Source organism: Dipodomys merriami, unplaced genomic scaffold (assembly GCF_024711535.1).
Source record: "Dipodomys merriami isolate MVZ:Mamm:240054 unplaced genomic scaffold, mDipMer1.0.p SCAF_198, whole genome shotgun sequence".
Taxonomy (NCBI): Eukaryota; Metazoa; Chordata; class Mammalia; order Rodentia; family Heteromyidae; genus Dipodomys; species Dipodomys merriami.
In genome coordinates, this window is record NW_027203359.1 from 1,884,567 (window position 1) to 1,906,659 (window position 22,093).

At 45.4% G+C, this 22,093-nt stretch overlaps 1 protein-coding gene across 7 annotated transcripts in view; it reads left to right on the forward strand.

The window, feature by feature from the left end:
• Window positions 1–22,093, forward strand: part of Foxn3 (forkhead box N3) — a 370,110-nt gene that overhangs the window by 98,704 nt on the left and 249,313 nt on the right. For 6 of the 7 annotated variants that reach the window (XM_070028584.1, XM_070028589.1, XM_070028585.1 and 3 more), the window contains exon 2: window positions 11,332–11,429. The gene's annotated coding sequence lies outside the window, so the exon portion shown is untranslated. The remainder of the gene's footprint in view (window positions 1–11,331; window positions 11,430–22,093) is intronic. The other variant, XM_070028583.1, reaches the window with a different exon arrangement.

Here is a 22,093-nt window from a genome sequence, read left to right on the forward strand (position 1 = left end):
GTTAAAGAATAATTCTACCTGCCCTGCTAAAACCTGGAGATGAAGCTTTGCATTAGATCATAATATCATCTTGAGATTGCTCTTTAAAAAAAGTGACATATTTCCTTACCAGCAAATTGAGTGTGTCTTTTTCTGTTTTGCTTTATCTTAGGCATGAGTTGATCATTATTATCATAGTAAACAGCCAAGAATGATTCAATTTAGGAAAGTAATAGGAAAATTTTGTTCATCTTTTAGAGGATAATTTTACCATAATCCCCACCAATAGACTGGTGGTTTCTTTAAAACAGGCGAGTTCAGGGTCATGAATCTGCACTCTCCCAGCCGACAATTGATTGTTTAGTGAGAAAATTGTATTCAAGAGATGTGCATCAGCATGCAAATCTAAAATGTGGCCATTTTCATCTAGATTGAATATTATTAACTAGCCCAAGGGATAGGATGTAATTAAGATTTTGAACAGCTTATTTTGGTCTACTATGATGAGTATAACCTCAATATTTAAAGTGGCTTACCAGTTTGAATAATGGGAAGATGAGCCAATATACATTGTGACTCATGCATAATGAAGAGTTTGAACCAGGCACTGGTGGCCCATGCCACTACTACTCAGGAAATACTCAGGACCCAGAGAGTTGAGGATTCTGGTTCAAAGACAGCCCGGGCAAGAAAGTCCATAAGACTTTCTCTCTAGTTAATCAGCAAAAAGCCATAAATGGTGGGAGAGCTCAAATGGTGGAGTATCATCCTTGAATAAAAAAGCTAAGGGAGCCGTGCGCCGGTGGCTCACACCTGTAATCCTAGCTACTCAGGAAGCTGAGGTCTGAGGGTCGAAGTTCAAAGCCAGCCAGGGCAGAAAAATCTGGGAGACTCTTATCTCCAATTAACCACCAGAAATCCAGAAGTGGGGCTGTGGCTCAAGTGGTAGAGTGCTCGCCTTGAGCTGAAGAACTCAAGGACAGTGCCCAGGCTCAGAGTTCAAGACCCACGACCGACACCCCCCCCCCCAAAAAAAAAAAAAAAAAAAGCTAAGGGACATCATCCAGGCCCTGAATTCCAGTATACCACACATACACACACACACAACACACACACACACACTCACACACACACACACACACACACACACACTTCTCTGCTGGTCAAAGCATTGATCAAAGCACAGATCTAAACCTGAAGCAAAGAAGAGAATGTTCAGATTGTAGGAATAGTCCCTTTCCTTTCTGAATGATCTGTCATCATGAGAGTATCATCTTACCTCATTCATTCTAGTGCCTTCTTACAGGGGTCCAATGGAACCTTGGTTGAAGCTTTATGCTTTTGCTTAATTCAATGAATGAATGAACCTCAGGTTAGGAAGGTACACAATTCTTAGCCTGGAGGTACTTTGAAAAGTTTTGCAGGCCTTTTAGAAAACTGATTAGGGCACAATCTCCCTGTGTGGTCTGGAGATGGGGCTTTGCATTAGACCCTTCCGGACTCTCGGGGTTTCTCTGAAAAAAAGTGATAGGTGTCCTTTATCAATCGTGTCCTTTATCGATCCGAAGCATTCTGTTTTGCTGATCAGTTTTCACTTCTCTGTCCTAACCACATCATTTGAAAAGAGAAGACAAAAGTTCTCCCTCCCTGTGGAGAAGTTTGTGAAAGAAAGGATCCATTACAAAGCTGTTACCACCTTAAATAAGACACCTGGCAGGCTGGGGTGGGAATGAAGGCTCATTCCAGCCCTCCGTATTTTCAGGTGTATTTAGTACATCATTTGATAATGCTAAAAAGAAGAAAAAGAAGAAGAAAAACACCCCAAAACTATTAAAGCAGTGTGAGACTAAAGGAGAAAGAAGATGAATGTTAGCATTCCCCTGGGTTCATGGGTGAAGGAATTAACACAGCGTGGCACTCTACCCTAGCTGTGTTTGTTTCCATGGCAACGACGACGTACGTGTTTCAGACTATCTACAGTGACACAGTTGCAGAAATAGTAGCTTGCAGGTTTCTGATATGGCATCAGTGGACAGGCGGCACGCACTATATTAAGTAAGTGTAAACGAATTAAAATACAGCTTGGGATTAAGATGTGCATTGGCTCCGCTGAGCCAGTGTAGCAGGGGCTACAACGGCCTGGGCTGCTGCCTTGACTGCCAAGTTGAAAGTTGCAAGATTTCCAGGCAAACAATTGCCCTTGTTTGGGTAAATACCATCACCCAATGAAAGCAATGTCAGGGAGTTCCAAAGGTAAGCAAATGACCTTGGCAGATGACAGGAGGAAGGAAATGGACAGGGGACTCAGTGTTCCAAAGTGGGGGAGGGGGCCGGGGGAAGCGTGGGGTGGTCAGTGATAGATAAATAATGAAAGCGTGGGTTGAAGAGAGCGAAGTCCTTGACAGCAATCTCCTGTACAACAGCATCTGCCACAGCTGCTGACTTTATGGCAACCAAGGTGTGTTTGAATGTCGCCCGGGAGAAACTGCTTTTATATATTTAAACAAACAAACAAACGAACAAACACGTCGGGTATGGAGCCGAGAGGTAGATTTCTGTGTGCTTCCAGGGAAATTGGAGCTCCATTGTCTTTGCTGAATGCTTATGTGCTTACCGGAGTGGCCCTGGTTTGTCTTTAACACCGGCTGCTACTTTTTCTGTGCCATTTGCCGGTATTCAGTAGGTCTCATCCCTCCACGTTTGGAGCCAGCCGGATAGGATCTCAGTGTTGATCAAAGATGATAGACTTTGTAAGTGTGTGCTTTTGCAACCAAATGGTACGGTAATTGGAGAGGAGTGTTGGAATGGGCATTTATTTATGTGCCAGACCCCTACTTGTGAAACGCTGCCTGGGTATTAGGTTAATGGATTTCGCTGTGCACATTTTGATTGCACGGGCTTTCGAGTATGTGGTAGCTCATTTATATTGAGTTTTTACTGTCAAAATATTTTTATTTGTGCTCCTTATATATTTTAAGCCTCCATTTACCTTGCACTGTCGTCGGATTTTTTTAAAAAAATATGAGTCATGTATTAGTGAAGGGAAAAGTAAAATTGTCACAGCTAATTCATTAAGAAGATTCATTTCATGACCCTTGGTAGACTTGTACTAAAAGGCACGCGTGCAACCCCTTCAGTCCAGCTCTCCTTGATTTCGTTTGTGTGGGGAATATGTTAGACTTCCTAGTGGCGATTTGATGGCCCGGGGAGTGGAAGAGCACTGAGCTTCTGAACGCCGGGCATGTGGAAGGCTGGGACAGGCTTGAAGTGAATCCTGCCGTGTACCGCACACGGTGGACAGTTGTCACACAGCACTGGCATGATCGCCAGTGAATTTGGCATGGAAACTTGCCATCTATGCCCGTGGTAGTCTGTCTGAGCACTCTGAGGTGAGGAGTGAAAGTGTGTGTGTGTGTGTGTGTGTGTGTGTGTTTTAAGGGAACTTTTTCTTGGTGGCTCATGGGGAAAGCAGAACCAATCTTTACCGGAAGAGCTCCTCGGCCCACCCACTCCCTTATTTTGGTAGCGTCTTGAGACACCAGTTTATTCTTTGGGGCTGATCGGGGAGAAGTTTATGGAGTTCACCTTCCCTGGGCCTTCAACTTTGTCCCCACGGGACCCATGTTGTGTGGTGGCAGCTGGGACCAAGGCCACTGTGGAAGAGTTCACACACAGGGCTGTTACTGGGTGTAACTCGGGCTCATGAACTAATCACAAGTGTTGATCAACTAGGGGTGACAAGTCCAGCTCTGAGTACTTTGGAAGGGATTAGAACAGACCCTGTCAAAGCTCAGCTGGGGTACCCTCCAGAAATAAGAGCTGTCCCCACCACGTGACTCATTTTAGCTCTTCCATCAGAAGAGAAACAAAACACACCACCTCCAAATCCACCTCACCCCAAATGTAAAGCACCTGGGCAGCATCACCCATTCACATGTAAAACCCTGGCAGGGACGTTTAGGAAACTCAATAGCTTCCATTCAAAGCGCCAGGAAACTGATTTGGAAAATAAATAAATTTGAGGAATTCCCAAATAGGGGCAGCAGGGAATGAATCAGGGGGAAAAAAATGAAGGCACATTCTCCCGGTGTTATTTCCGGTCTTTGCAGGCAATAGAAAGCGCCCGGGTGCTGCTGCAGGCTCCCAGGCCACAGGGAAAGGCCATCCGCTGGCCGACGTCCAGCGCTTCCCACCTTCTGTCCCTTTCTGCCTGCCTGTGTCCGTGGCTCGGCGTTCTGCACCGCTGCCCGAGGGAACTAAACGCTCGCTATTTCCTGGCCACATTTGGAATCTTCTAGGCCTCTGTTCTTGCTGTTGGGACTGTTCGTTGGCATCAACTCTTCTCTTTGTTTCTCAAGGCCCAGCTTAAATTCTGCCTCCTTCCAGAAACTTCACAGATAATTTATTCTTGTGTGTGTGTGTGTGTGTGTGTGTGTGTGTGGTGTGTGTGTGTGTGTGTGAGAGAGAGAGAGAGAGAGAGAGAGAGAGAGAGAGAGAGAGAGAGAGAGAGAGAGAGAGAGAGAGTTGGTCCTGGGGCTTGAACTTAGGGCCCGGGTGCTATCCCTAAGCTCTTTTTGTTCAAGGCTTGTGCTCTACCACTTTGAGCCACAATTTTGCTTCTGGTTTTCTGGTTGTTTACTGGAGATAAGACTTCCACAGACTTTTCTTTCCTGCCTGATCTGGCTTTGAACTGCGACCCTCAGATATTAGTCTCCTCAGAGGTTAGGATTATAGATGTGAGCTATCAGCACCCAGCTGGCATGTGTTTTATTATATTCAGATTTGTGGTGTGTGTGTGTGTGTGTGTGTGTGTGTGTGTGTGTGTGTGTGTGTGTGTGTGTGTGTGTGTGTGTGTGTGTGTGTGTGTGATACTGAGATTTGAATTCAGGGCCTATCGCTCGTGAAGCTGGTATTCTATCACTTGAGTCATGATTTTGCTGGTTATTTTGCAAATAGAGACTTGTAAACTTTTCTGTTCTATCTTAGAGACAAAGGCCCCGACTCACTCACTTTTATATTTTTCTCTACCTAGAATGGTACTTCAAACTGATGTATTGAATTGGATTCTTAAACTGTTGTAAAGAGCTGCATTGGTAAACAGTCTTCAAATGCTTGTCAGTCATGGGTCTTGAACTCATGTCCTGGGTGTTGTCCCTGAGCTCTTTTGCTCAAAGCTAGCGCCCTACCACTTTGAGCCACAGCGCCACTTCTGGTTTTCTGGTGGTTAATTAGAGATAAGAGTCTTGCAGACTTTCCAGCCTGGACTGCCTTTGAACTAGGATCTTCAGAGCTCAGCCTCCAGAGTAGGTAGGATCACAGGTGTGAGCCACTAGCACCTAGCTGATTTTCAAACTTTTTCTGCTGTTAGGTATCAAATAAATGCAGTGACCAGATGAAAGCCTGGTTATTGTCATTTCATAGAATTGTTAGATGGTAAAGCTGAAAAACGACTTCAAGGAGTCTTCTCACATTACAGAAAAGGAGACAGTGTTGTTTGGTTTGGTTCACTGGAGATGGTCCTGCTGTGTAGTCCAGGCTCACCTTGGACTTCATCCTGATTCATTCTCCCTAGCACTGGGATTATAGGCATGCATGACCATGCCTGGCTTAGTAGAGACTTTTCAGCCTGAACTGTTCAGTGACTTTTTCAAGGTGGCATGGTTGTTTATGTCCCCAAGTGTGTGAACCCAGCAGGCAGAATATCTACAAGATCCTGAGGCTTTTGGAACCCTGAGGTTTCAGGTTCACTCAAGAGATGGCAGATGGGCTCCTGCCTTCCACCCCTCATTTAGATTGGCTCTGTTTCACCTATACCAATGCTGCCACCCAATAACAAGAACCATTAACCCATTCTTTGCAAAAAAAAAAAAAAAAAGCTGGGTTAAAAAGGAAAACCCAGAGAGGGAGCTCAGGGGAATGGGAAGCCAAGCCAAGGATACATTCGCCCTAACCTTGCCCAGGACCGGGCAGCTACAGAGTTCAGACCCTTAAAAAGAGTGGAAAAAAGAAAGCGCATACTTTCCAGTGTCTGGACGCTGCTTGGCAGGCCAGCTGGGCACTTGGCTGTGGCAAAAAGATGTCTTCAGTTTCAGAAATCTGAGCCCCTGGGCCTGTAAGGGCGGGCACGTGGCTGCCCCTCCCCCCTGTCTCCCCCTCCCCCCACCCCTGCTGAGGGGCTGTGAAGGGTTTGTGTCCAGCTCAGTGCTTCCCCAGTTAGAGCAGGCTCTGCTCCCAGGACTCGTCCAGGGCGACATAAAGAATTTTTAAGAAGCTGGGCACCCATGGCTCACACCTGCAGTGCTAGCTACTCAGGAGCCTGAGATCTGAGGACTAGAGTTCAGAACCTTAGTCCACGCAGCAAAGTACTCTTTATCTTCAGTTAACCACCAAAAAACCAGAAGCGAAGATATGGCTCGGTGGTAGAGCACTGGCCTTGAGCACAAAAGCTCAGGGAGAGCACCCAGGCCCTGGGTTCAAGCCCCAGGACTGGCACATACACACATACAAAAAACAAAAACAGGGGCTGGGAAGGTGGCTCAGTGGTAGAGCGCTTGCCTTGCATGCCTGAGGCCCTGGGTTTGATTCCTCAGCACCACATAAGCAAAAAGAAAAAAGCCGGAAGTGGCGCTGTTGCTCAAGTGGTAGAGTGCTAGCCTTGAGCTGAAGAGCTGAGGGACAGCGCCCAGGCCCAGAGTTCAGGCCCCATGACTGGACCCCCCCCCCAAAAAAAAAACAAAAACGAACACAAAAACAAGAAGGCTGGCCTCTGGTGGCTCACACCTGTAATCCTAGCTACTCATGAGGCTGAGATCTGAGGTAAACAGTTCAAAGCCAGCCAGTGCAGGAAAGTCCACAAGACTATTATTTCTAATTAACCACCAGAAAACTGAAAGTGGAGCTGTGGCTCAAGTGGTAGAGCACTAGCCTTGAGTAAAAAAGCTCAGTGACAGTGCCCAGACTTTGAGTTCAAGGTCCACAACAAAAAACAAGCCCTGACTTCCAAAAAAGAAGAGGAAGAAGAAGAAGAAGAAGAAGAGGAAGAAGGAGGAGGAGGAGGAGGAGGAGGAGGAGGAGGAGGAAGAGGAAGAGGAAGAAGAAGAAGAAGAAGAAGAAGAAGAAGAAGAAGAAGAAGAAGAAGAAGAAGAAGAAGAAGAAGAAGGGGGGAGGGGGGAGGCGGGGAAGGGATGTGAAGGGTAAACAAAGGAGGAGGCTGCAATGCTTGGTAAGAAATGTATGCATTATACTGCCCATGTAATTGTAGCCCCTCTGTACAGTATGTTCTCAAATAAAATAAAATAAAATTTAAAAAAAAAAAAAAAAGAAGAAGAAGAAGAAAGTCAAAGTGTCAGATGTCCAAGTAGACATAGGGACCAGGCTATTTTGGGGAAAAAGTTTTTTTTTTTTTTTTTATTGTTGTTATTGTTGGTGTGTGTGAGTGTGAGTGTGTATGTGTATGCATGGCTGACTGGCTTTTAAAGAATTCTTGGTTTCTACGTAAATGTGTGCCTGAGTTTGTTAAGGGACTAAAACGCCATCCAGGTTTCTGAGTTGGAAGGCTGATTAATCTCTCTGCCAGTTACATATGGAAATAAATTAGTAAATGGTTCATCTGGGACTAAACTACTGCAGAGATGATAAATGATCGCCCTGGTGTGTGTCGGTGTCATAAAGACGGAGTTATGCTCACTGGGGTGGCTGAGAGATGACTCGATCCTCTATTGTGGTTGCACGAATGAAATCTGGGGGAAAGAAAAGGACGCCTGGAAAATTTACCTTGAAATGTTTCTCAGGAGAATGGATTGGTGGATGCCAAGTTTGTTCCTCCGAACTGCTGTATCTGCAAATGTTTCAAAGGAGAGTCTCAAGGGCACGAAGAACAACACTGTAGTTTTGTGTTTTCAAAGGCCAGTGCAATAGCAAGTGTTCATTAGCGCCCAAGGTCTGGATAAGGAGAATTCTATGTGTATTTCTATCATTTTCATAGAGCTTCTTATCTAGGTTTTTATTTAAATTTCAAAAATGGTTGGGCAGGTCATGCCCCCCCCCTCTTTATTTCTCTCTCTTCCTTTCTCTTTCCTTCCTAACTCTCTCCCTCTTTCCCTTCTTTCTTTCTCTCTCTCTTCCTTTCTCCTTCCCTCCCTCCCTCCGTCCCGCCCTCCCTCTCTCTCTCTTTCTTCCTTTCCTTTCCCCCATATTTGGGGCTTGAACTCAAGTCTCTTCCCTCCCTCCCTCCTGTCTTCCTTCCTTCTGATTCCTTCCTTCTGATTCCTTTCTTCCTTCCTTCCTTCCTTCCTTCCTTCCTTCCTTCCTTCCTTCCTTCCTTCCTTCTTTCTTCCCTCCCTTTCTTTCCCTAGTACCTGGGACTTGAACTCAGCGCCATGGTGCTGTCTGTCCTTGAGCTTTTGTGCTCAAAGCTAGTGCTTTACCACTTTGAGCCAGAGCTCCATTTTCATCTTTTTGGTAGTTAATTGAAGATAATAGTCCTATCAACTTTTCTGCCCAGGCTGGCTTTGAACTGCCATCCTTAGATCTCAGCTAGGATTACAGGTGTGAGACCCCAGCACTTGGCCAAGTATACTTTAGAATCAGGTTTCCTTTCAATCAGAGCCTGTTGCAACATCAAAAACATTTCCCATGTCCCATATTCATTTACCAATAACAGAAAATAAAGCATTCTATGTGTGTCAGTTTTCTAGAAGCAGAAGGCACAACTTCTTTATCATGAAAAGTACTTGTTTTCTCCAAACAGAGGCATTAAATTAATATTAGTATCACTTTTCTTTGGGAGCCAGGACTCCACCCGCTGCAGACATACCATTAACACCTTGAATTATGTTATGAAGTTAAGCCCCTGCTGGCCGGCTGGTCGCAAGGGCTTTTAGATGTGGTCATATTCTGCCCCCTTGCAGAATGGCCTAGGGCTCCTGTGACATCCCAAGTCTTGTGCCTACTTGCCATTTTTCTTTTGTGTTCTTCCTCCTGGGTGGATCTTCAGCTGTGAATCTTTCAAATGGCCAGAAAGTCTCTGTCCTAGAAAATGCAGAGCCCAGAGAACAGAAAGGTAAACCGGAGATAGAAATCTCTAAGTCTTACCACACATCACCTTCTAAACATGTCAGCCTGGGGAGGGGGGGCGCAATGTGATCTATATACCCCCCAAAATGTCACAGCCCCTGCAGCTCCCTTTTTGCTGTTGGACATGACCTTGATTGACCCGGATCATCTTCGAGTCTCTCTCACATCAGCCAGACCTGGTTACTCTGTGTCCCGAGCAACCCTTAGTTTCTGCCTGTCCAATCCTGGCCCAATGCCAAGGCCCTTAATGACTGCCATTGTCTTAATGATCATGTCCTTTACCATCGTCCTTCAACCCAACCCGAATCAAATGCATAGTCAGAGCCCTCTAGCCCATTGAAGAGATAATACCGACCTGGTGTTAAGAGGCCAATCTATGCCCTGTGTTTGCTAATGAACAACACACTGTGTAGGACCTTCATCTCCTGCCCTCTCCGGCTCTTCCTCCTTCCCCATTTCCTAGCTCAGTGCTCTGTCTTTACTGGAGCTTAAGCAGGAAGTAGAGTACTGTAATCTTCTGTATCCACCTATGCAAAGACAGGTTACAGCCTGATGCCAGTGACTCACACCTGTAATCCTAGCTACTCCAGAGGCTGAGATCTGAAGATTGCAGTTCAAAGCCAGCTGCAGGCAAGAAATTCTAGGAGATTCTTATCATCAGCCACTTAAGCAGCCAGAAGCTGCTTTGGCTTTGGTAGAGGGCCAGCCTTGAGCAAAAAAGCAAAGGGATGGCACGTAGGCCCTAAGTTCAAGCTTCAGCATGGACACAGGAAAAATAAAGAGGGTGTGTGTGTGTGTGTGTGTGTGTGTGTGTGTGTGTGTGTGTGTGTGTGTGTGTGTGTGTGTGTGTGTGTGTGTGTGCGCGCGCGCGCACGCGCGCGCGTGCACGCACGTGCTTAAATGATTTATCCCAGGCATACCAGATTCTCTTGGGGGCTTGGGAAATATACTGATTCCTAAACTCCCCTTTCCAGATCTTTTGTTTAGATGTAACTTGAGTCAGAGCCAGGAACTTGCATATCCAACAGGTTCTTTCATGGTTGGTGGGTTGGTTCTCTGGTGATGGTAGAGGTGTTCTCAGGAACACAGTTTAAGAACTGCTGATTTAATGAATGTGTTTTCTAATTCACTAAATGTCGTTTATTGATTTGTCATCCTTGAGTCTGGGCTAAAATATATATATTATATATATATATATATATGTATATATATATATATTCCATCAGAAATGATTACACAATCTGTCTCAAATACCATTTTACTGTTTTGCGGTGTTACTGGTCAACTGAAACCAGATAACTTGCAGTTCATTTAGTGAACCAAACCCCAGGACTAGAAGCAGAGTCAGCATACAGCTGTTGCCTTCCCAGCCTGTAACTTGGTCAGTGCAGTGGATCAAGGCTGACCAGTGGGTGGAACTCCAGCCTTGACCGCTTGTTGGTGCCCTGAGGTGTTTGTTTAGATAGATAAGCTTCTCAGAAGTATTTGTAGAACCCAGCTCTGGTGACTCATGCCTATAATCCTAGCTGCTCCGGAGGCTGAGGTGTAAGAAGGCTGAGGTATAAGGATGAAATCGGACGCCAGCCCCAGACAGAAAAGTTTGTTGAGATTTTTATCTTCAATCAATCAGCAAAATACTGGAAGAAGAGTTGTAGTTTAAGTGGTAGAGTGTCAGCCTTGAAGGTCAAAAGTCAAGAGAGTTTGAGGCCCTGAGTTCCCAGTACTGGCACCAAACAAAACAAAACAAAAATCTCCCAGCAACTGTAGTAAAAGAAAATAACCTCTGGGCTAGGAAGGTGGCTCAGTGGTAGAGTGCTTGCCTAGCATGCATGAAGCCCTGGATTTGATTCCTCAGTACCACATACACAGAAATGGTGCTGTGACTCAAGTGGTAGAGTGATAGTCTTGAGCACAGAAAGGCTCGAAGACAGTGCCCAGGCCCTGAGTTCAAGCTCCAGGACTGGCAAACAACAGCAACAAAAACAAAACCCTCAAACATCTCAGTGGTAGTACTACTAAAATCAAATCATCTCTCTACGTCTGTGGCACATATTTTCAAATTTCTGGGTTCTCTTACACCCCATAAGACAATTTCAGATACTGCCCATCCTGAAAATCTCCATCCTTCAGCAACTGTCCAAAAAACAGAGACGCTGTGCCAGTTGACTCTTCTCTGAGGTGTGTCATTGGTTAGGGTTGGGCCAAAGAAGACATCTGCGCTGGCTGCAAGGTCTTGCTGCTTCTCCATTCTAATCCCATCTTCCTTCTTCTCCCCAGCAGCCTCTAGAAGCTTCTAGCACTGACTATGGAAGCGCCTTTGTGGGTTCTGTGAACAGCAATGCTGACCTCCATTTCGTGGACCCGGTCTGACTCAGGTAATCCCCTCCTGCCACGACTTCCCCGGATGCTTGTCTCAGAAGATGGCATTTGAATCCATGAACTGCCAAAACTATTGAAACGCAAATACCAAATTGATTGTTTCTCCTACTATAAGTGGCTGTCCCTCTCTTTCCCCAATTTTCCCAGTGATCAATTCTTGTCTCTGACCAGACTGACAATATGGTCAGTCCAATTTAGGCCTTAAGAAAACACTGAATCACGTCTGGATTTGAAATTCTGATGTGTGTTTTAGTCATACACAGCGGCCGCAGGCGTGCTGAGAAGTTCCGTGTAGAAAATTCACAGTATCTACTGCACTACTGTAAAATTATTTTCTTTCCAGAATACCATGTTCAATTCTATTAATCTTTCTAATGTCATAGCTCTCAGTTGGGTTGGGTAAGCGTTATTGATTACCTGTTCTGTGTTCTTGGGAAGAGTCCCAGGTTAAAAAAAAAGAAAGAATACAAGGCAGGTGGGTTCTTGTCTTCAGGGAGGGCACAGCCCCATTAAAGATTTACAATTTGAGTCGGGCATCAGTGGCTCTTGCCTGTAATCCTAGCTACTCAAGAGGCTGAGATCTGAGGATCGCAGTTCAAAGCCAGCCCGAGCAGGAAAGTCCATGAGAGTCTTATCTCCAATAAACCACTCAGAAAACCGGAAGTGGTGTAGTGACTCAAGGGGTAGAATACTCACCTTGAGCTGAAGAGCTGAGTGACAGCACCCAGGCCCAGAGTTCAAGCCCTATGACCGACCAAAAAAAAAAAAGGGGGGGGGGATTTCCAAATTGATATCAGCTATTCTGGAGGCTGAGATCTGAGGGTCACGGTTTGAAGCCAGCTTGGGGCAGGAAAGTCCATGAGACTCTCCAGTGATTTGCCAAAAAACCTGGAGGTGGCTCTCTGTGGCTCAAATAGTAGAGTGCTAGCCTTGAGCAAAAGGAGCTCTGGGATAGTGCTCAGGCCCAGAGTTCAAGCCCCAAGATACCCCCCCCCCCAAAAAAAAAGATGAACAATTTGAGCATAAGAACTTGTATGCATGTGGTTCAGCTCAGGGTGGTACTGGGCATTAACTTTAACCCTCTGCTTTCAGAAATTGAGAGATATGGAAGATGGAGACTGAGATAGATGATTAGGAATGAATTCATTGGCCAAGAAAGGGCTTCAGGCAGCTCTAAGTCTGGTGTTTGTTTGGGCAGGCAGAAGGAAACTGGTAGTATGGCTCAAGTTTGGGAAGGCAGAACTGCCCCTCCCTGAGCTTGGTGGCGGGGCCTGGCTGTCTGAACACAGTACTGACAAAACCTTGATCTTCTAGCCCAATCAGTCAGATTCCCTCTCAGAACTGAGTTCTTTAAGAATCCCAGAGTAGCTGGGCATCACTGGCTCATGCCTGTAATTATAGCAGCTATTCAAGAGGCTGAGATTTGAGGATTGCTGTTTAAAGACAGCCCCAGCGGGAAAGTCTATGAGACTTTTTATGTATGTATGTATGTATGTATGTATTTATTATTTTATTTTTTGCCAGTCCTTTAGCTTGACCTCAGGGCCTGGGCTCTGTCCCTGAACGTCTCTGTGTTCCAGGCTAATGCTCTACCACTTGAGCCATAGCACCACTTTTGGCTTTTTGGCTGCTGCCCAGCCCTGGCTTGCCTATTGCCTTGATTGTCTTTTCTGCTTCTCTAGGCCTGCATACAACCTGGCTCTGTCTGTGCATTTGATTTAGTATTGCATACACACCTGCCTTCTTCCTCCCGAAGCCTTGCTGGCATCCGTGGCCTGACAAGGTACTGGATGAACCATAGGCTGTGTGAGGTCAGTACCTGGCCTTCAAAGGTGCCACTAGGAACTGGGGAATGGGAGCAGAGAGCCTGGCTATGGAGAATGTCTCTAGACGATTCTGAACACTTAAACTCAAGGCCGAAAGCTGGGACCCCAGTCATAGATGGGGAGCCAGGCGCCCTGATGAAAGAGGATGAACACATCTTGTCCACATGGCTCTTTTTCAGGCTGCTTTATCAGGCAGATAACACCTTTGCTGCCCTGATCTGAAAATTGCCTTGAGAAATACCAGCTGAGACTCCCATTTTTCCCACTGGTAGCCTGACCAGGCACCCACCTGGACATGCTGGGGGGTGCTCAGGAGCCCCAGGCACCGGCTCACTGGGAGCTCTGGCCTCCTATAATCCCGGCCCTGATAACCAGCCAGCAGGACAAAAAGCTAGGGGAGCTATTTGTGTTCCCTTTGTACTCCCCTGATTGCCTAAGAGAGTTGCTCCATCTCTTCTCGGCCTAGGCCAGGGGTCACCAAGTCTGTCCAGCCCACAGGCCGAGGATGATCCATTGACAGTGCACAGTTGCTGAGCTGAGAAGGGTTTTCAAATGGCGGGGGTGGGGGGTGGGGCAGAGAATTAAAAGAAGACTCAAATCATGTGCTCCTAAGAATTCTATGGAGTCAGGTGCTGGTGGCTAATGCCCATAATCCTAGCTATTCAGAAGGTTGAGATCTGAAGCTTGTGGCTCGAAGCCAGCCTATGGCTTAAGTGGTCGAGGAGTGCTAGCCTTGAGCAGAGAGAGGCTCAGGGACAGCGCCCAGATCCTGAATTCAGGTCCTACAGCCACCATCAACAGCAACAAAAAAAGAAAAAAAAAAAGAAGGGAGGAATTGTTTTTTTAGATTGAGATAGCAAATTGGTTCATGCACTAGTTAAATTTTCCTATTTATCCTTGCAACTTCCAATTAGGTTCCTCACTGAGGAAATTTCATACTAGAAGCCTACACCTAGTATTCGCCTTATTCATTTAATTACTGTCTACTGAGGCTTGAATTCAGGGCCTCTTGTTCTGGGTTGGCATTGTGCTCGAGGCTGGCGCTGTACCATTTGAGCTACAACTCTACTTCCTCAATATTAGTTTTGTCTTTAAAGAGGAGGCATCCAGGATTCTTGGATTAACCTCATGTTGGAACAGATCAGTACCAAATTAAAATGAATTTCTTAGAACTTTTTATTTATTTATTTATTTCTTGGCACTAGATATGAGCTATTTTATTTTAAACCAAATAAATATTTTGTTTTAAATCAACTAAACATTGAAGGCTTACCAAGAGTAAGCTAAGGCATTAAAATATTTAATCTTGGCAATGTCTTCTTTTGTTTTGTTTTTCCAATTTGGTAGATTTTTTTGTTTTGTTTTTGTTATTTTTCTTTGCTTGTTTTGGTGCCAGTCCTGGGGCTTGAACTCAGGGTCTGGGCATTGTCTTTGAGCTTTTTTTACTCAAGGCTAATGCTCTACCACTTAAGCCACAGCTCTGCTTCCAGCTTTTTTGGTAGTTAAGAGTCACATACTTTCTTGCCCAGGCTGGCTTTGAACCGTAATCCTTGGATCCTGAGTAGCTAGGATTACAGGTATGAGTGACCAGTGCTCAGCTCGGTAGAATTTTATAATACTGTTGAATAGAAAGTGTGGTAGAAGGGGGCTGGGAAGATGGCTCAGTGGTAGAGTGCTTGCCTTGCAATGCATGAGGCCCTGGGTTCAATTCCCCAGCACCACATAAGCAAAAAGAAAAAAAAAAGCCGGAAGTGGCACTGTGGCTCAAGTGGTAGAACGCTAGTCTTGAGCTGAAGAGCTGAGGGACAGCGCCCAGGCCCAGAGTTCAGGCCCCACGACTGGACCCCCAAGAAAGTGTGGTAGAAGTTACATATGTGAGTTATACTGTTAAATCTCAAGCCAGGCACCAGTGACTCACACCTGTAATCTCAGCTACTTCAGAGGCTGAGAGCAGAAGGATCACAGTTTAAAGCAAGCCAGGACAGAGAGCCCTATATTGAAAATAACCAGCAAATAAACAGGTTTGGAGATGAGGCTGAAGAACAGCAGTCTAGCTGGCATGAGGTCATGAGTTCAAGCCCCAGTACCACGATCACCACCAAAACCAAAGAGTCCATCTCAAATCTCAAAGCTTAGTACAACAGAAGTTTATGTCTGTCATTCGGGTTCAGTTAAAATAGGCCAGTGTGGCTGGCTGCAGTAGCATTTTCAGTCTGAAAGCCCTTTCCATATGGAGATAGTTGTCTTCAAATCCAGCTTTCTGTTTGTTGTAACGTGGAAAAAAAATTAATACTGAGAAGTCACACCCACCGAATGTGTGTGTGTGTGTGTATGTGTGTGTGTCTGTGTCTGTCTGTCTGTCTGTCTGTCTGTCTGCCCTGGCACTGGGCCTCATGTTCTCACTTGGCTGTCTTGCTCACAGATGGCATTTTACCACTGAGGCACACCTTTGGTCTGACATTTTGCTGGTTAATTGGAGATAGATTCTCTCAGCCTTTTCTGTCTGGACTGGCTTTGAACCTCAGTCCTCAGCTCTCAGCTCCCTGAGTAGCTAGGATTATAAATGTGACTACCGAGGCCCAGCTGAAATGCCATGGACTAGAAGACACCCAGGGATTTCCATGTCCACAGTTTACTGGCATAGCCTTCGACCAGGAAATACCAAGGAGCATAGCTGGGCCCCCACTGCCTGCAATACTGAACCAGAGTGTGAAATTCTGTTCTTTCCCCATGCTTTCAGTTCTTCATCTTTAAAAGGCAATTAATCCAGTTCTGCATTTTCCTACATAATTCATGAAAGGTTCACATATCTGTAAGAGCTTTAAACTGTATAAGATGTGAATGGATATAATTATTACCAAAATATTGTGGGGGTTTTTTGGTTTACTTTTTGAGGGGTTGGAACTCAGAGCCTTGCAATCTTTTTTTTTTTTTTTTTTTTTTACTCAAGGTTGGTGCTCTACCACTTGAGCCATACCTCCACTTCCAGCTTTTTACCAACCTACAAGGAATAAGTATCTCATAGACTTTTCTGTTTGGGCTGACTTTCAACCATGATCCTCAGATCTCAGCCTCCTCAGTAGCTAGGATTACAGGTGTGAGCCACCAGTGCCCAGCTAATTTGTTTCTTGGTCTTGAGTGTTGCTGGGCTGAAGGTAGAGTAGTCACACTGCTATCACCTAGGGATCCTGATCCTTTTTTACTCCACTAAATAATGAATTATAAGGCAGGAAAAGTAGGAGGCAAGGCAAAGTTTATTTGAAAGTGAGAGTAAGGCTCCAGGAAAGGTGTGGCCTTTTTGGCTACTAGCAGGTTCGTAGAAACCCCCAAATAGGACTTCCAAGTGGGAGAGCCACCTTATACAATTTGAGGTCCTGCCATCTACATCTTGAGTAAGGAAGAGGAGAAGAAAGAGGGAAAAGAATAGGAGGAGAAGTAAAAGGAGGAGGTGGAAGAGAAAAGGAAGGGGAAGAGAAGAAAGAGGAAGTAGAGGAGGAGGTAGAAGAGGAAGAGGAGAGAGGAAGAAGTGGAGGAGGAAGAGGAAGAAAAGAGGCTGAAGAAGAGGAGGAGAAGGAGGAGGAAGAAGAAGAGGAGAAGAGAGAGGAACAGGAGGAGGGGAGCACAGACTTCTCAAAGCAAGAGAGCAAGAAGTGGGACCTGGAAATGGCCGTCTCCCTGCAGTGTTCCTGTCTCCCTTTTATATTTCTTTGGGCAGGTCCCAGTGGTTCTGGGGTCTGGTTGGTCACTGCCCTCCCATCCCAAGGGGAGGAGTGCCTGTCCCACGTGCCCCCGTGATGGTCACACACCAGACATGCCCTGGGTTAGACAGTGCGCACGATCTCCCAGCATCCCTCCACCAGGGTCCTTGAAGACACAGGTTAGCGGATGCCTCCTCAGTCACTCACCCAGCCTTCTTACAGCATTGCTCCAGTTCTTCACCTCAATAAGCTTGCATGGCCGGGACGTACAATCTCTGCACTTGAAAATGAACTCACAGAGATTAAAAAAAAAAAAAGAGGTCTGTTTTTGTTTTGTTTTTATGCATATTTTTTTTTTGTGGGGGGCGGCCTGAACTCTGGGCCTGGGCGCTGTCCCTCAGCTCTTCAGCTCAAGGCTAACGCTCTACCACTTGAGCCACAGTGCCACTTCGGTTTTTTTCTTTTTATGTGGTGCTGAGGAATTGAACCCAGGGCCTCATGCATGCAAGGCAAGCGCTCTACCACTGAGCCACCTTCCCAGCCCCTGTTTTTGTTTTGTTTTGAAACAGGGTCTTACTATGAAGCCCAGGCTAGCTTCAAATTCCCTACATAGCCCAAGCTGGCCTCGAACTCATGACCCTCCTGACACAGCCTTCCAAATGCTGGCTTACAGATGTGTCCAACTCCTGACAGGTTTGAATCATTCGTGGTCACACAGCTCATAAATGGCTTTGATTTTGGTGCTTTGATTTGAACCCAGGTCTTTAAAATATTCCTATGGGGTTGTCATGCTCCCCCTTTACCAGTACAGCTCCCCAGTTTCCTGGGAATGTTCTCAGAACACATGCTGGCAGAAAGATAAAACCTTGAGTGGTTGTGATTGTCACCCTGTAAAGGGCTGTCCATGAGCAGACCAACTGCTGCGGGACCATGCTCTGGAATCATCAAGTAGCAAGAGTAGAGCTAACTTCCGGTTCTGACTTCCGGTTCTGGTCCTTCACCATCCTCCCTCACCTCCCCCACAAGTTCAGCTTGTTTGAAAACGGGGCACTGCATTTTACACAGAGTGAAAGCAAAATTTTCATTGGAAATCTAGGGGTGGGGGACAGCTGTGAGTTCAGAGAGTTTACTTACAAACCTGTTGATTAATAATAATAGTAATAAAAGTTTAAACAAAATAAAAGTCCCGCCACAACCACAAACCAATTCATCTACTGATGAACGTGGAACACAAAAATCTGCCTACTCTTACAGCTGTATATTTCTTTTCTCTACCTTTCTAATTAATGTTCAAAACCGAACCCCTGCCAGGCCCCAGTGGCTCACACCTGTAATCTACTCAAGAGGGTAAAATATGGAGGATCTTGATTCAAAGCTAGCCCAAGGCAGACAAGCCTGACTCTTATCTCCAAAATAACCTGCAAAAAATCAGGACTGAAGATGTGGTTCAAGTGGTAGAGCACCACTCATGTTGAGCAAGCACCGGACACTGAGTTCGAACCCTAGTACAAGAGAAGAGGATGGAATGAACCCGTGGAATCAGTAGCTGAACAATTAGCCAAACACAACATAGTCATCTGTTGCATTATTTACTTTAAGAAACATTGAGAAATTATACATGTGGTTTCTAAATATACAGAAAAACAACAACTAAAGGAATGCCATTATGAAAGAAAAACTGGGTGGAAATTTCTAATCCTGTCTCATAAACAATATCAGAATAACTTTAAAATATTCTGCTTTAAGCATGCATTTAATTTGTGCTCTGGGAACCAAATAATGTTGCCAAGATCAAAAACATTCGAATAATGATTTATGTAAATGTATTTGTACAAAGTAATGGTGTAGTTGCCTATAGCAAATTGCTCGGAATATGGGATAACATTTAATGAGGTCTTTTCCCCCTCAGAATGAGTACAATGGAGAAATGAAATAGAGAAATGAGAGAGGCCAACAAGAAGAGAAGGAAACCCAGGCTCTAAATGGAGTCTAAGCCCTCAGGAGGCCAAGACCGCTGGATGGGGGGGGGGGGGGGGGAGGGGCCAGACTGAACAGTCAGCACTTAGCTCAGGGTGTTTTCCTGATGTCCTCCTTATTTAAGACAGAGTTTTAAAAATTAACCATGTGCCAATGGCTCACACCTCAGACCTCAGCCTCCTAAGTAACTAAGATTACAGGCGTGATCCATTGGCACATTGCTTTCTGTCTTTAACACTGATGTAAATAAGGAGGACATCACAGGAAACCACCCTAGCTGAGTATTGACTATTCAGTCTGTCTCCTAGCCAGCTGTCTTGGCCTCCTGAGGCCTTAGACTCCAAATCCTAGCCACTCAGGAGGCTGAGATCTGAGGATCATAGTTCAAAGCCAGCCAGGTCAGAAAAATCCATGAGACTCTTAACTCTAAAAACAACCAAAAAAAAGCCAGAAGTGTGGGTATAGCTCGAGTGGTCGAGTGCCAGATGCAAGCAGAGAAGCTGAGCAAGAATGTGAGGTCCTGGGTTCAAGTCCTAGTGCTAGCACTAGGAGGCTCTTAGAAAGCTAGAATTATGGGGCTGGGAATGTGGCCAGTGGTAGAGCGCTTGCCTTGCATGCATGAGGCCCTGGGTTCGATTCCTTAGCACCGCATAAGCAAAAAGAAAAAAGCCAGAAGTGGTGCTGTGGCTCAAGTGGTAGAGTGCTAGCCTTGAGTTGAAGAGCTGAGGGACAGCACCCAGGCCCAGAGTTCAGGCCCCATGACAGGGCCCCCTCCCCCCATAAAAGAAAGAAAGCTAGAATTATATAATTTTTTTATTTACTTATTTTTTTGTCAGTTGTGGGGCCTGGGTGCTGTCCCTCAGCTCTTCAACTCAAGGCTAGCACTCTACCACTAGAGCCACAGCTCCACTTCTGGTTTTTGTTTTTGTGGGGTTTTGTTTTTTGGTTCTTTTGCCAGTACTGGGACTTGAACTCCGGGCCTAGGCACTGTCTCTGAGCTTCTTTTTGTTCAAGGCTAGCACAGTGTTTTCTGTGTATATGGAGCTGAGGAATAGAACCCAGGGCTTCATGCACATTAGGCAAGCACTCTACCACTAAGCCACATTCCCAGCCCTCCACTTTTTTGGGTGTGTGTGTGTGTGTGTGTGTGTGTGTGTGTGTGTGTGTGTGTGTGTGTGTGTGTGTGTGTGTGTGTGTGTGTGTGTGTGTGTGTGTGTGTGTGTGTGTGTGTGTGTGTGTGTGTGTGTGTGTGTGTGTGTGTGTGTGTGTGTGTGTGTGTTTAATTAACTGGGATCCTCAGATCTCAGCCTCCTAGGTAGGTAGGATTACAGGCATGAGCCACTGGTACCTGGCTTACAATCTCTCATTCTTACAGCCCTGATGGTGCTCTTACAGCATGAAGTGGAAAGAAGGCAAATGTCATGACCATTGGGCAATTTATCTCAGTTGCTTGTTACTTTTTACCAGGAATAGCTATGCTTTGGGTCATAAATGGAGTCCAAAACGAAACAAAACAAAAGGCTCCTGCGAACCATAGTGTAGACCACAGGAGTTTCCCTGTTGGCTGCTCAGTTGGGACCTTGGATCATAGCTCTCCATGTTTCCTGGAACCAGTTCATTCAGCAGCAAGCATTCATGCCTGGAACAGAGGAAATTTTCAGGGTACACTGTAATCTTCCATCGTCTGTACTATATGGAAAGGAGTGAGGTTCCATCTACTCTTAGCAGGCATTTTATCTTATCAGAACCTGTGTTTACCCTCTCTCGTGGTTGTCTTCATGATCTTTGCAAGAGTTGCTAGAGTTTATGTCCTATAGATCGGGAGACTGGGCCCACAGTGCCAGAGCAGGATCCCCACAGAGTACAGAGAGGTGTTTGGCCTTTAAAATGTGCTTTTTTTGGTGCCAGTACTGGGGCTTGATCTCAGCATCTGGACACTGTCCTTTAGCTTTTTTTTGTTCAAGGCTGGTGCTCTACCACCTGAGCCATAGCTCCACTTCCAGCTTTTGGTGGTTCACTGGAGATAAAAGTCTCCTGGAGTTTCCTGCCCACAATGGCTTTGAATTGGGATCTTCAGATCTCAGCCTCCTGAGTGGCTGGCATTGCAGGTATAAGCTACTTGTGCCTGCTCTGGTTTGGCGTACTTTTTAAAATAGGATTTCTTGTTTCCTTGAGATACAGCTATGTCTAAATCCTTACCATTATTAGCAGATCCACCTTTGTGTCAATTAGTCTCAGCATCTTTCTTAGTTTTGCTACCTGGGACACAAACATAGCCTCTGGATGCCTGTGTGTTTAACTGAACAAAAATGTCAACAAGCTGCTATTTATTTTATTAAACAGCTTTAGCAGAGATGTTTGGTCTGATTGCCAGAAACTGTTAGCTTATCACTGGACTGCCCTGGTGATTCTTATCATTCAATTTGCATTGCTTACGATCCTAATTATTACTACTGAAAAAGAGCACGATGCTTTTATTTGTGCAGTTCTTTTGTTAATAATTTAATTGACTATCACAGCCAAGCGGGTCAGCCCCTGGGCCGATGCAAGCCTAGGTGTGAATTGGGGTGAGGATGAGGTAGCAGGCAGGTCCTTTGGCCTTGATGCCTTTTCCTCTCCCTGCTTATTTCTGAGCCTTTTATGAACTGACCTGTCAGTACCTCTGACCTGGTCATTTTAATACCCTGAGAAATTCAGATCAGAGTGTTGTTATTTTTTGGTCTCCAAAATGGCTAGGTTGGAATTAACTTGTAATTGAAAAAAAAAAAATCATACTGACTGCAAGGATAAATCTGACTCCAAATGCCTGAATCAAAGGGTTTGTGTAATCAGTCCGTAGTCATGTTATGTCTCTGCAGATCCTGTCTTCACAGATTCTCCTAGACTGCATTTCATTTTATGTATGTATGTATGTATGTGTGTGTGTATGTGTGTATGTATGTATGTATGTATGTATGTATGTATTTGGTCATGGGGCTTGAACTCAGGACCTGGGCCATGTCTCTGAGCTCTTCCACTTTGAGCCACAGTGCCACTTCCAATTTTCTGGTGGTTAATTGGAGATAAGAGTTTCACAGACTTTCCTGCCCAAGTGGCTTTGACCTTTGATCCTCAGATCTCAGCCAACTGCATAGCTAGGATTTACAGGCGTGAGCCACC